This window comes from Lepus europaeus, chromosome X (genome assembly GCF_033115175.1).
Source record: "Lepus europaeus isolate LE1 chromosome X, mLepTim1.pri, whole genome shotgun sequence".
NCBI lineage: Eukaryota > Metazoa > Chordata > Mammalia > Lagomorpha > Leporidae > Lepus > Lepus europaeus.
Genome location: NC_084850.1, coordinates 80199282 through 80213944, shown reverse-complemented (window position 1 = coordinate 80213944; position 14663 = coordinate 80199282).

Below are 14663 nucleotides of genomic sequence, written 5' to 3'. Positions count from 1 at the left end.
TCTTTTCTTAAATTCCTTGTCACCATGATCTGCCTATCTGCCAGGATAACATAGTATCAACTTGCTCTGTCCTAATTAATGGCTGGGGTAAGAAAATAATCCTCACCACAAAGTCTAATGCTTCTTTTTAGCACCTTAAACATCTTATAATAATCCAGATATCTAAAAGTCTATTGCAATGGCTGATTATGAAAGAGATGTGTAAGAAGTGGTACATGTTCACATTTAAAAAAACATAACTTAAAAGATAAAATGGGCAAATCCAATCATATCTTTATAATGTGTATATATATATATATATATATATATATATATTGCTCCTTGAAATTAGATCTTGTGCCAGTTTAATTTTGGACTAGAAATCTGAGATTTAATCTTTAATTATAAATGATAAAGTATTTTATTACTATTCATGACAAAGAAAAAAAGAACAATGAGTTATTTTGTTAAATAGTGCATTTTATAACCCTCTTTTTGGAACTCATAATGTATAATAAGAACATATTAACACACTGAGAAGTCTTGCAATTAAAAGAGCACTGTTTAGACTGCTTAAAAGTTAAATAATCATATTTACATTCATGAAGACTTTTTATACATCCAGAGTTCTCTTTAAACTCAACTGGAATGGTCTCTAAAGAATCAAATATTTAGCATTCTATCTATTCTAAGATAAAAATTGCTTGGAATAATATTATATTATAGATGAGAAAGTCATAAAAGTGTAGTCATATTTTTAAGAAAATTGTGTCAAATTTATCTCCTTGAACAATTTATTTTGATATTGACATAACACTAAGATTTAAATGCACTAGCCAATTACTGTTGAAAGTTTCACTTTCAAAGGATTTAATAGATAGCCCAGGTTCCCATTTTCAACTATTATGTTTTATAAACTAAGTTTTACCACAGTCTCCAGTGTTAACATATTTGTAAGACTATCACCTCTTTTATTACCATCCACTTAATATCGGGCTCATTTACCATGTGACTACATTAACATTGTACATGTCTTGGTGCTTCCCACTTTACCCAGTTTTTCTATATTGAGTTTCTAGTTCCTGACTTTATATTGGGGTGTGGCAATGGGCACTACAGAAACTATATAAGGATTCTTCAAAAACGTATTGAAAATGGCATCAAAAGATAAGTTTGTTTTACTGTAACAATCTTTGAAAGGCATGCCTAGGTTTTCCATAATATGAATTTCCATGATATTTTTAAAGACACCTCATGTGCATGAATTTCAAATATATTCAAGATCAAGGAAAGGCAATGAGTTCTTAGAATTAATACTAACAACACAGTACATAAAAGGAAAACTTTATAAACTGAACTTCATCAAACTTAAAAACTGATATTTCAACAAAAGGCTATAGCTATGAGAAGTGAGCATATTAAAAGGCGTTAAATATCATTACCATTTATATAAATTAAAACTACAGTTAAATATCACAACATACTTATAAGAATGATCAAAATAAATAAAAAATTAATAAATGAGGAGAGACACATATATACAGAAGAATTGCAAGTATTTTATGCTTATAGTCTATCTTCCAGGAGGTGTAACATAACTCCCCATTCCAACTCTTTCCACAGTGTAGAGTGTACATAATGATTTCCTTCTAAATGGCATTGTATTGAAAGAAGGGAAAAAAACTGGGCTGGCACTGTGGGGTAGCAGGTGAAGACACCACCTGAGGTGCCAGCATCCCATGTGAGTGCTGGTTCAAGTCCTGAATGCTCCACTTCTGATCCAGCTCTCTGCTATGGCCTGGGAGGGCAGTGGAGGATGGCCCAAGTCCTTGAGCCCCTGCACCTGCATGGGAGACCTGGAGGAGGCTTGTCTTCAGATTCGTGTAGCTCTTGGTATAGCTCTGGCTGTAGTAGCTGTTTGGGGAGTGAATCGGCAAATGGAAGACTCTCTCTCCTTCTCTCCCTCTCTCCCTTTCTCCCTCTCTCCTCCTCTCCCTCTCTCCATTTTTCTCTCTCTCTGCTTCTCTGTAATTCTTCCTTTCAGGTGAATAAATAAGTCTTTAAAAAAAAGAAAGAAAGGAAAAAGTAATTTCAATCCCCAAATTCCACAATGGCCCAGTGTAATCTGCAGCCAAAACTGTGAGGCAGAAATTCATTCCAGTTCTCCCTTGTTTGTGATAAGGCTCAAATTACTTGAACTATCAACTCTGCCTCCCAGACTCTACATTAACTGGAAGCTAGATTTAGGAGCCAGAGATGGTTGTTGAACTCAGGTACTCTAATGTAAGACAGAGGCATCTTAACTACCATCTTAACTGTTAGGCTGAATGCTTGTCCCTGTATCCATAGGTACTGTTTTGGTAAAAATTTTACTATAAATGAATGTATATATATATGTATAGTTTGAAATGTAAAATGTATTTTTCACTGATGATTTGATCATTGTGTAATGTTTGTTATTCTAGAATAATTTTCTTTGCTGTAGAGTCCACTTTATCTGATATTAATGTAGTCATTCGTACATTATTTTGATAAATATCAAATAGCATCTTTTCCATTATTTTTCTTTCACACTATTTTTTTGAACTGAAGTGGATTTTTGTCGACAAGAACAGGTATCTGATAAAAGTGGATCATTCAACAAGGATGGTAAGTAGATTTATTTGCAGATGATAAGAGGAAAAACTATGAAGTGTAAAGTAGGGAAAAAATAAAAGTTGTACAAATGTGTGGAATCTAAGGCTGCCAATTGGGTCTCTATCCCATTGAGATATTTCTGATAGACTGTGTGAAGCTTACCTTAAAATTGTTTCGTCTGTCACTCATTGATTATTGCATCAAGAATGTTAATTCTCAGAAATTGGCTTCCTCTCTTTTGGTTCAAGGCATACTCCAAAGGACCAGAGAATGTCTTCAGGCAGAAAAACAAAGGAAGCCATCTGTTGTCTTTTGGCAACATCCAGGGTAGGCTGAATGGGAGACACTGAGATAATATCTGCTACAATCCACCTCTTGTGTCATATATATATATATACATATGTATATATGTATTCATTATATATATATATACATATATACATATATATGTATTCATTATATATATATATATATAGTGTGTGTGTGTGTGTGTGTGTTTAATATCTACTTATTTTTTTTGACAGGCAGAGTGGATAGTGAGAGAGAGAGACAGAGAGAAAGGTCTTCCTTTTTGCCGTTGGTTCACCCTCCAATGGCCACTGCAGACGGCACATTGTGCTGATCCGAAGCCAGGAGCCAGGTACTTCTCCTGGTCTCCCTTGCGGGTGCAGGGCCCAAGCACTTGGGCCATCCTCCACTGCCTTCCCGGGCCATAGCAGAGAGCTGGCCTGGAAGAGGGGCAACTGGGGTAGAATCCGGCGCCCCAACCGGGACTAGAACCCGGTGTGCAGGCGCCGCAAGGTGGAGGATTAACCTGTTAAGCCACGGCTCCAGCCCAATATCTACTTATGTACCATTTAAAGTTGACTCTTCCCTATCACTGATCTGTTATGGTAGAGTCCAGTTGGAAATCCTTGAAGAAAAGACAAGACAACAGACTCCCATTAATGGGACAAGCTTTAGTACTTGTTGCTGCAATTTTCCTCATATCCATTTTTTATTTCACTATGAATTGCAGATTTCCTTTACCCTCAGCATGCACTACTGCATTTCTGAAGTGTTTGCCAATAAGTGAGCTAGATTTTCATGTCTCTAAAAGGTCTAAGATTTCTGGTGATCTTGCTCTTGTCATTCTGTCATTGCTAAAATTCTCTTTTAACACTTGGCATAGAAGCTTAAAGAGGATTTTGAGTGAATGGAGCAGCAACACTAGCTCTTTGTGAAATTTGATTTCATTATAATCACCTGTTTATGTTTCTTTACCTGAGATTCTATTGATTGAAGGAGCTCAAAAAGTGTCCTTCCAGCCATATATTTAGATTTCATGGTGCCTTTATTGTGCTTGTTTGTGAATATTTCCTCTTGATGGAAGCAGAACCTATAGAACCTAAAGTTGCTGGAGAAAAAGTCACAGATTCCTCAAGAAGGTCCCTGGGAGCCAGGTGAGTGTTCCATTTCTACTTTTACCGCTTTGTTCTTGAACCCAGGTGTTCCATCTTGGTAGGACTAGTACCATAAAACGAACCTTTCTCTATATCATAGACAACATCCTGAAGAAGAGTATTCCAGCTTCTGAGATTGTCATCTGCAAACCAGTGCTTCAACTACACTGTCAAAGGACTGCTTCAATATTCCACCAGGCTAGCAGCTTCTGAGTGATGTCATAGATTGTAGGAGCCATGGATCCTATTGTCGTATATTAAGTGTGATAAACCCTTTATCAAAAAGTGGCTGTCTTGTTTCAAGGTGATGTTCTGTGGAATCCAGTGTAGGTAAATATGACACTGTGTGAGAGTTGGTATTGGAAGAAACGGTGCCTGCAGTGAAGGTACACCCACAGCAATAATCCATATCATTCTTAGAAAAGGCTAACCAGTGTCCTCTGCTATGAGGAAGGAGTATGGTTTAACTAACTTTCTGTCACATGATTGGTTGCTCTTTGTGAGGGGTGGTGTTATATCAGGGACTCAGTCTTGGTCTTGTTTATAGATCAAATATTTAGCAAAAGCTGTGTATCAAGAATCAATTTTAGAGTGCCCCATCTTTCTCAGCCTTATAAGCCCTTCCACAATGTCCTGTCAAGGCAGTTCAGACATGTCTACTTGATTTACAATAGAGAACCTTTTCTTATTTCTCCATATGGATCCTAATCTGCATAATATCTGGAAAGGGTATTTGTGGCAACTATCAAAGATTCAGTGGTTAGTAGACTTAAACATATCTTGATTCAAATACTAGTTTTGTTTGTTAATAACTATGTGATCTTGGGTCATTCCTTAATCTGTCTAAATCTCATTTCCTGCAGTTAGGAAACTAATACTCCTTGCTTTAAATTTACTAAGAGTGTTGGGATAATGCCCACGTGTTGATTAGCATAGTGCCTGACACACAATTACCAACTATTGGAGGTGAAACTGAAATCCTAACTTATTTGACCCTAATACCTAGGATCTTGATCATTATGCCATAGTAATTGGCAAGAAAATTTGTAGAAACCATACTACATGGAACCATGCCCCCATACCCTCTCATTTTTTGGATACATGATTTCGAAGTAAAGTCAGTTTAAATATAACATGGAAAGGTCTTTATTTATGATGGCTAGATACACAAACGTAATTCAAGTTGTGAAAAACTTGAATTGCAAGCCTTAAAGCCTCAAGCCTTTATCTCCATATAGAGATGGGATTTATTTAATTTTGTTCATTGTTCACTGGAAAGGACTTTAAACACAGGGTCCTAGCAAATATTTAATTGATTACACTTACATAACCTGATTAATACTATGTGCTTTGCACTTATAAATGCATAGGAGGAAATGACTATAAATTCTAAATTCTGAATTCTTAAATATCTTTATAATTGACATATATTATGTTCTCCATAGCTTAAATAGTCCAAAGGACTATTTATTCTGCAATAGATTTAGAAATGCTCTACATTGTGCTTGTTTTTATTGTCACTTTAAATTAGAAAGCAATTAACGAATGACCTCCATTATGCTGTTTCCTTCCTCTTCCAGGCAGTTCACATTAGAGTTCACTACTGGATTGCAGATGACTGTTGTCACCTTGGGAAACTATTAGACCAATCAATTTCCTCCCCAAGGTTGGCATTAACTACTGACATTTTAATTGCACAACAGTATTAACGATCCCTGTAATGCTTAACATTTTCATCTAAAGCTGTTCATGGCCTGCTTTTGTGTATTTAGTCTGGGATTAGAAGAAGTTTGCTCATCAGTATGTTAACCTCTTTTATATCTTGCTGATGCTAAGTGCACTTTAATAAAATGCTAATTCTTCTCATGTACCTATTTGGTCAGAAAACAAGAAACAAACCAACTCTGCCACTCTATTTTGGAAAGCTTTTTTTAAGTGAGAACTATCATTCAACCAGAACTGAAAAGTGACTAAGTAATTTCTGAGAACTAATTTGGCTTATTTAATCTTGCTTGGTTCTCTTGGGCCATGAAATTGATACTTTTTAGCTTTGTACATTCCATGATACTATTTAAAATGTACTGCAAGCAGCAAATCATTTTTCTGATAGCAGAAAGCAACAGGTAAACCCAACTATTGAAAAAAATGGAAAAGTTCTTCTTATGCCAAAATATTTGCCTAACGATTTCTCCTGCTAACAGTGAAAACTAGAAGTATATTAGATACAAAGGCGCAGTAAACTTGTTCTACCAACAGAATTTTCTATAGTACCTACCTCCCTTTTTTCCTTCCTTCACTGTGCCAATTTTATGTCTGCTTCTATGCACAGCACCCAGTCTCAGACATATTTTCCTAGCATTTTTATTTCTTTGTGTGTATTTTGGATGGACAATAAAACTATTGGAAAGATCACAAGAATTATAGTGAGGCAGATCTATGTCTTCATGAAACTCCACTACTTTATGCCCTAAGGCAAATTATCCAAGTTGTCTGAATTGAAGTTTTCTTCTTTGCATAAACTAATAAAACAATATCTGTTTCAGGGAGCTTATGTAAGAAATACATTAGGTCACATGCTAAAAGGAACTTATCAAACTTTGTATGTGCAAAAAGACTCAAAAGATAACTTTGACTACACTGTTGCAGGGGTTATTCAATGAGAAAACATAAGATTTGGTTCTAGGTCATCAATGAAGGAGGTATCTTTCTCTGAAGGGAGGAGAGAACTTCCACTTTGACTATGACCTTGTCTAAATAAGATTACAGTCGGCGAACTCAAAAGGCCTACATAGCCTTGGCAACTCATGACAAGAGCCTAGGGTGATTACTGACGCCGTAAACAAGAGTGGCAATTTGTTAAGTCAACAACAGGAGTCACTGTGCACTTACTCCTCATGTAGGATCTCTGTCCTTAATGTGCTGTACAGTGTGATTTAATGCTATAACTAGTACTCAAACAGTATTTTATGCTTTGTGTTTCTGTGTGGGTGCAAACTGTTGAAAGCTTTTCTTAATATATGCTAAATTGATCTTCTATATATAATGATAATTGAAAATGAATCTTGATGTGAATGGAAGAGGAGAGGGAACGGGAGAGGGGAGGGTTGTGTGTGGGAGAGAAGTTATGGGGGAGGGAAGCCATTGTAATCCATCAGCTGAACTTTGGAAATTTATATTCATTAAATAAAAGCTTAAAAAAAAGGATTTGGTTCTGAAAGCCCCTGTTTTTAACCATGTATAGAGCACAGAAAAAAATGGTCATCAATTTTTACTTATTCCTTTTAAGCAAATAGTTCAATATTTACTGTATCTACTTATTTTGGATAAGAACATTTAAAAATGTGAGGTCAGAATTGTCAGGAGTCACATTTGCTTTTTTCCTTTTTCCTGACCTTTATCTCACAGACACATACACAAGGTTTCTGACATTACAAAGAAGTAGAATGCATAGCATGGACTCTGGAAAATATTTTCCTGTTAACATCAGGGACTGATATTCCAATAAGGGACATCTAAAATTCTATTTAAATATAACTCAGGAATGTCTTAATATTTGATACAAATTATAAATATAAATTATTTGTGTAACTGATCTTGATTTATGACATCATTGGAATTTTAGAGTATACAATCAAAGAAAACTGTATATAATAATTCATGTTCATAATCAATCCACATAGTGATTAGGTGCTCTCTGTGTATTCAACACTAGGAGAGAAACTTTGAGGTTTACAAAGAGAATATTATATAATGGTTAATCAACACTTAAAGACTTTGCAATCTAGATGCAAAGAAAAGACTAGCATACAAAAAATTCATCAGAGAAAATATAAGCTAGTTAATAGTTATGTGGTAAATCATGCACTCTAAAAATTATAAATTTGTGAAAGGAAGGATGTGAGTGAAGACAAGACTAATTATAAAATGTTACATGGAAGAACTGTGTCTTAAGGCCAAAGAAAATCAGAAGAGGGTTATTGTAGACTTCAGGTGTAGTTTCAGAAATATAGGTGACCAATTTAAGTACCCCCTTCAATGACTAGTTAATGCTAATCTTTGCACAAATATTTATGGCCCATCAAATCTACAGAGATTTAAATTATATATAACTTGTTATTTTTGATACCCTAGTGGAAACCATAATGCCTATATGTATAAAAGTCACTTTTTAAAAAACATTGATTTGGGCCGGCCCCGCGACTCAATAGGCTAATCCTTTGCCTTGCGGCGCCAGCACACTGGGTTCTAGTCCCTGTCGGGGAGCCGGATTCTGTCCCGGCTGTCCCTCTTCCAGTCCAGCTCTCTGCTGTGGCCCGGGAGTGCTGTGGACGATGGCCCAAGCCCTTGGGCCCTGCACCCGCATGGGAGACCAAGAGAAGCACCTGGCTCCTGGCTTCAGATCAGCGTGATGCGCTGGCCACAGCGTGCCGGCCGCAGTGGCCATTGGGGGGTGAACCAATGGTAAAGGAAGACATTTCTCTCTGTCTCTACCTCTCTCACTGTTCACTCTGCCTGTCAAAAAAACATTCTAAAAAAACACATTGATTTGCAGTCCCTGGAGCAAGGACAGTCTATTCAACAAGTGGTCCTGGGAAAACTGGATTTCTACATGCAGAAATATGAAGCAAGACCCCTACCTTACACCTTACACAAAAATCCACTCAAAATGGATTAAAGACCTTAAATCTATGACCCAATACCATGAAATTATTAAAGAACATTGGGGAAAACCTGCACGACATTGGCATAGGCAAAGACTTCTTGGAAAACACTCAAGAGGTACAAGACATCAAAGCCAAAATTCATAAATGGGATTATATCAAATTGAGAAGCTTCTGTACTGGAAAAGAAACAGGAAAATGAAGAGGCAACTGGCAGCTTGGGAGAAATTATTTGCAACTATGCAACTGATAAAGGATTATTAACCAGAATATATAAAGAGATCCAGAAACTCTGCAACAACAAAATGAACAACCCAGTTAAGAAATGAGCCGGGGCCAGTGCCGTGGTGCAGTAGGTTAATCCTCCGCCTGTGGCACCGGCATCCCATATGGGTGCCGGTTCTAGTCCTGGCCATTCTTCTTCCAGTCTAGCTCTCTGCTGTGGCCTGGGATAGCAGTAGAAGGCGGCCCAAGTGCTTGGGCCCCTGCACCTGCATGGAAGACCGGGAAGAAGCTCCTGGCTCCTGGCTTCAGATTGGCGCAGCTCCGGCTGTTGCAGCCATTTGAAGAGTGAACAAACAGAAGGAAGACCTTTCTCTCTCTCTCTCTCTCTCTCTCTCACTGTAACTCTACCTGTCAAATAAATAAATAATTTTTTTTTTAATTTTTGACAGGCAGAGTGGACAGTGAGAGAAAGACAGAGAGAAAGGTCTTCCTTTTGCCATTGGTTCACCCTCCAATGGCCGCCGTGGTAGGCACGCTGTGGCCGGCGCACCGCGCTGATCCAAAGCAGGAGCCAGGTGCTTCTCCTGGTCTCCCATGGGGTGCAGGGCCCAAGCACTTGGGCCATCCTCCACTGCACTCCCTGGCCACAGCAGAGAGCTGGCCCGGAAGAGGGGCAACCGGGACAGGATCGGTGCCCCGACCGGGACTAGAACCCGGTGTGCTGGCGCCGCAAGGCGGAGGATTAGCCTATTGAGATGCGGCGCCGGCCTAAATAAATAAAATTTAAAGAAATGGGCCAAGGACTTAAACAGACATTTTTCAAAAGAGGAAATACAAATGGCCAACAGACACAAGAAAAAATGCTGGGGATCAGTAGCTGTCAGGGAAATGCAAATGAAAACATCAATGAGGTTTCACCTCACCCCAATTAGAATGACTTTCATACAGAAATCAATAAACAACAGATGCTGGTGAGGATGTGGGGAGAAAGGTACCCTAATCCACTGTTGGTGGGAATGTAAACTGGTAAAACCACTATGGAAATCAGTTTGGAGATACTTCAGAAATTTGAATATAGAACTACCATATGACCCAGCTATCCCATTCCTGGGAATTTACTGAAGGGAAGTGAAATCAGAATTTGTAAGAGTTATCTGCACCCCCATGTTTATTGCAGTTCAATTCACAATAGCCAAGACATGGAATCAACCCAAATGCCCGTTAACTGCAGACTGGATAAAGAAATTATGGGATATATATACCATGGAATACTACACAGCATTAAAAAAAATGAAATTCTGTCATTTACAACAAAATGGATGAAATCTAGAAAACATCATACTTAGTGAAATAAGTCAGTCCCAAAGGGACAAATACCACATATTCTCCCTAACCTGTCATAACTAATAGAGTACCTAAAAGACAATTTGTTGAAATGAAATTGACACTTGGAGATGCAAAGAATTGAATAGCCCTTGTCTTGACTATTGAGGAACAACTATTTGTTGAACTCTTTACTTAACATAGAGTTAAACATATGTGTATAAAGTCAATTGAAAATAGATCTCAGTAAAAAAATAAGAGTGGGAATAAGAGAGGGAGGAGGAAGAGGGGTTGGCAGTATGGGTGGGGGAATGATGAGAAGAATCACCACGTTCCTAAAGTTGTAATTACAAAGTGTATGATGTTTATAAATGTAAAGCTGTTTAGTTCTGCATACCTTCCTATGGACTTACTTCTAAGGGTACAGATTGAAAACTTGTCATGGGACCCTAAATCCCCTTAAGCTGGGTGATAAAAATACCATCTTAAATGTTAAAGTGATTATATGTATGGGATTAAGTGTCTGGTAATAATATTAGATAGAATTAAAAAGGAAGAAATGCTCCAACATGGGAAGCAGTCCACATATCAGACTCATAGATGATGATCACTTTAAATAGCATTCTGACGTCAGAATCAGCCCTTAAGGCATTCTGGTCGGGCTGAAAAGCCCACAAGAGCATTTCAGGCATGGAAAGCCAAGACACTGTGGAAAAAAATGTCCTACATGAAGGACCTTGGTGGGTGAGACCCCAGTGGAAAGAAGTGGTCATCAAAGAAGAAGGTACCTTTCTCTGAAGGGAGGAGAGAACTTCAACTTTACTTATGGCCTTGTCTAAATACTGACAGAGTTTGTGGACTCAAAAGCCTAGGCAGCTCATGTCAAGTACTCCAGGTGATCACCGATGTCATATATAAAAGTGTGAATTGTTAAATTAACAACAGGTGTCATTGTGCACTAACTTCTCAGGCAGGACGTCTGTCCTCAAAGAGTTGTATTATAATTATGTGTAAGTGCTACCAAAAGATCTATCATTCTTGCATGCTTCTTAAAAGTTAATTAAGTTTCTTTAAAAAAATGTGAGATTAACTTCAAGGTGCAATGACTTTGAACAGCCCCTGTCTTCACTGTTGAGGAAGAGTTTTCTTGTTGTTGTTTTGTTTTGTTTCTTGATTTTTGTTCTTTTTTTCCATGAAAATTCTTGAACTATTTACTTATCACAGAGTTGGTCTTCTGTGTATAATGTTAGTCAAAAACATACTAGTGGAGAATGGGACTGGGAATGGGAGAAGGAGGAGGAGGAGGGGTAGGAGACTAAGTAGTAGGGCGGGTATGGTGAGAAGAATCACCATATTCCTAAAGTTGTACTTATGAAACACGTGAAGTCTGTATTCCTTAAATAAAAGTTTTCTTTGAGGGTAAGAACAAATTTTTAAAAAGAGCTTTACAAAACAAAAAATAAATAAAAGTCATTGTTTTATTTTAATCTGTTGGAATCATACTCCATATTTTTGACATAAATGAATAATATTGATGTATTTAAAATATTTTTTCAGTATGTCATCCTACATTTTGTATTGAAGCTCATGAACATTTTACAAAAATTTTGTAATATTTTAAGTAGATATTTCTTATACTTGGAATAAATTGTGTTCCAGAAAAAATTGTTGGAAACATGATGGTCCATGTGTGGAAAAATGTTACAATGAATGCTACATCCCTGATCTTGGGTTTTCATTTACTCAATCTTTTGTCTCTTTATTCATTAAGTAATTTTTTATGTTCCAATGCTGTGCTGAATAGCAAATATGCTACTAAAAGAAGATGAGTCCATTTCCTCATACAGAGTAGAAAGCCAAACACTAAGCCACAGTCTTCTGAGGAGAAAAAGTTTGTTATGCTATAGAAAGGAAGTGGTCAGCAGCAATGCTCAAATGTTATTCCAAGACAACTTTTATAAAAAAATATTTATTGGGAAGGGAGTGAGGGGTGGAGACAGGACATGGGAGTTAATTGGTCATCATAGCAAGAAGAATACCAGGTCCCTCTGTGCAGGTACAGATTAGGCTTTTCATACACTGCATTTTAAAAATATGAAAGCCAGCTTTGTGGCATAATGAGTTAAACTGCCACCTGTAGTGCTGGCATCCCGCATGGGCACCAGTCCGTGGCCTGGCTGATCCCTTTAAGATCCAGTTCCCTATCAGTTGTCTTGGAAAAGCAACAGAACATGGTCCTAGTGCTTGGTCCCCTGTCACCTAAATGGGAGACCTGGATGAAGTTCCTGGCTTCTGCCTGGTCCAGCCTAGCCACTGCGGCCACCTGGAGAATAAACCAGCTGATAAAAGTGATGGAAGATGAATCTCTCTCTCTCTCTCTCTCTCTCTCTCTCTCTCTCTCTCTCTCTCTCTCTCCCCGCCTCCCTCCTCCCCTCCCACTTCACCCTCCCTCTTTCCCTCTCTGTCTTTGTAACTCTCACTTTCAAATAAATAAATAAATCTTAAAAAAATGATGACAGCCTTAGAATTCTTGGTGGGGGCAAATTCTGAACTAAATCATCAGAGCTTCATCCAGTTGTCAGTGTCATATATGCCATGTGCTGCTCCACCGTTCAGACTATACAATCAGTTTTGTCTGGGAGTCTCAACAGAGTTTCCTGCATCTTAAGTAAGGTAAGCTCAAGATATTGATTATTTATTTGCTTCTTTACCCTATAGGATATGATTTCAAGAGTACAGTGGTGGTTGAAACAAATCTTGCTTCCACTGTCACTCTAGTGGGAGAGACAGACAAATAACAAGGAAACACATAACTGCAGAATTATAAAGTTCTAAGTACCATTTAAATAAAAGGAGCCAAGTTGGCGCTGACACTGTGGTGTAGCAGGTAAAGCCGCTGCCTGCACTGCTGGCATCCCATATGGGTGCCAGTTCGAGTCCCAGCTGCTCTGCTTCTGATCCAGCTCTCTGCTATGGCCTGGGAAAGCAGTAGAGGATGGCCCAAGTCCTTGGGCCCCTGCACCTGCGTGGGAGACCCTGAGGAAGCTCCTGTCTCCTGGCTTCGGATAGGTGCAGCTCCTGCTGTTGTGGCCAATTGAGGAGTGAACCAGTGGATGGAAGACCTTTCTCTCTCTCTCTGTCTCTCTCTGCCTCTCTGCCTCTCCTTCTCTCTCTGTGTAACTCTGACTTTCAAATAAATAATAAAATAAATCTTTAAACAAAAAATGATGCAAGTCATGAAATATACGAAGGAAGGATGCCATAAAGAAGGCTTCTTATGAGGAGGTAATGATTAAAAGGAGCCAACCTTGTGAAAGCTTATGAAGAAATCTTCTAGCCAGGAGAGCTAACAGGTGCATATTAAAGGAATGGAAAAGCCACTGTAGCTCAGGTATAAATATAAAATGTGAGAGTAGAGTGAAATGAGGTTGGAAAAACAGCATTGGCTCTTGTCGATCACTAGGACTAAACTTTAAGTGCAACAAAAGACATTGTTGGGTTTCAAAAGACAAGTGACATCTGATTTAAATGTTAACGAAGTCAACATTTGTTTATATTTAGAGAAAAAATCAGAGGCAGGCAAGAGAACAGGAGCAAATGCAGTGATTTACTGCATATTAAACTGAAATTGAAATACATTTATTTTAGATGGCATGACACACTCAGAGGTACATTTAGGTTAATAAATGGGGCAGCAGAGTGGGGCTGCTCATAATCTCAAAAGATACAATCCCCAATGGCATAATTCTAAATGTTGAAATTGAAAAAAATCAAAACCTCTAATGTCTAAAATTTCTAAAGTCTGAAAAAAATCTCAGAAATTAAAATCCTTAATATTGAAATCCTAAAAACCCAAAATCTCAAAACTGCAATTCCCATCTAAATAAAGACTATGCATGCGAAATTTTCCAAGGATCCAAGACGACTTAATAAAGAAGCTCTATATTCATCTGGACTACAGAGAAGAACCAGAACACCAAAGGAAGGACTGAATTTCTATGAGACTGACCAAGGGAAAACTTAAATAAAGAAGTTGAAGAAACTCCAAGCAGCACAACGATTCAGAAAGCCAGCACATACACAGACAAATCACACTGCAGCTCCTACCCTGGATTCCTGGCAGAGGAACTCCACTGGGAAAAAAGAAGATCAATGCTAAAATCACAGTCCTCAAGGGCTTCAAAATCCATCTTTAAAGCCGATCAAAGTCCAAGAATCCATACTGCCCCCTTCCTATAGCTAATGATCTTGAAAATCAGAAAGTCCTTATGAACTATCACCATGTAAAAAATAATTCATAATTTATCCCTGCAATACCCTTTTTCATGTCATATTTTCTTTTAAATTTAACATTTTCTTCTTTTGTTTTCCCTATTATATTGCCTTATGTGTTTTA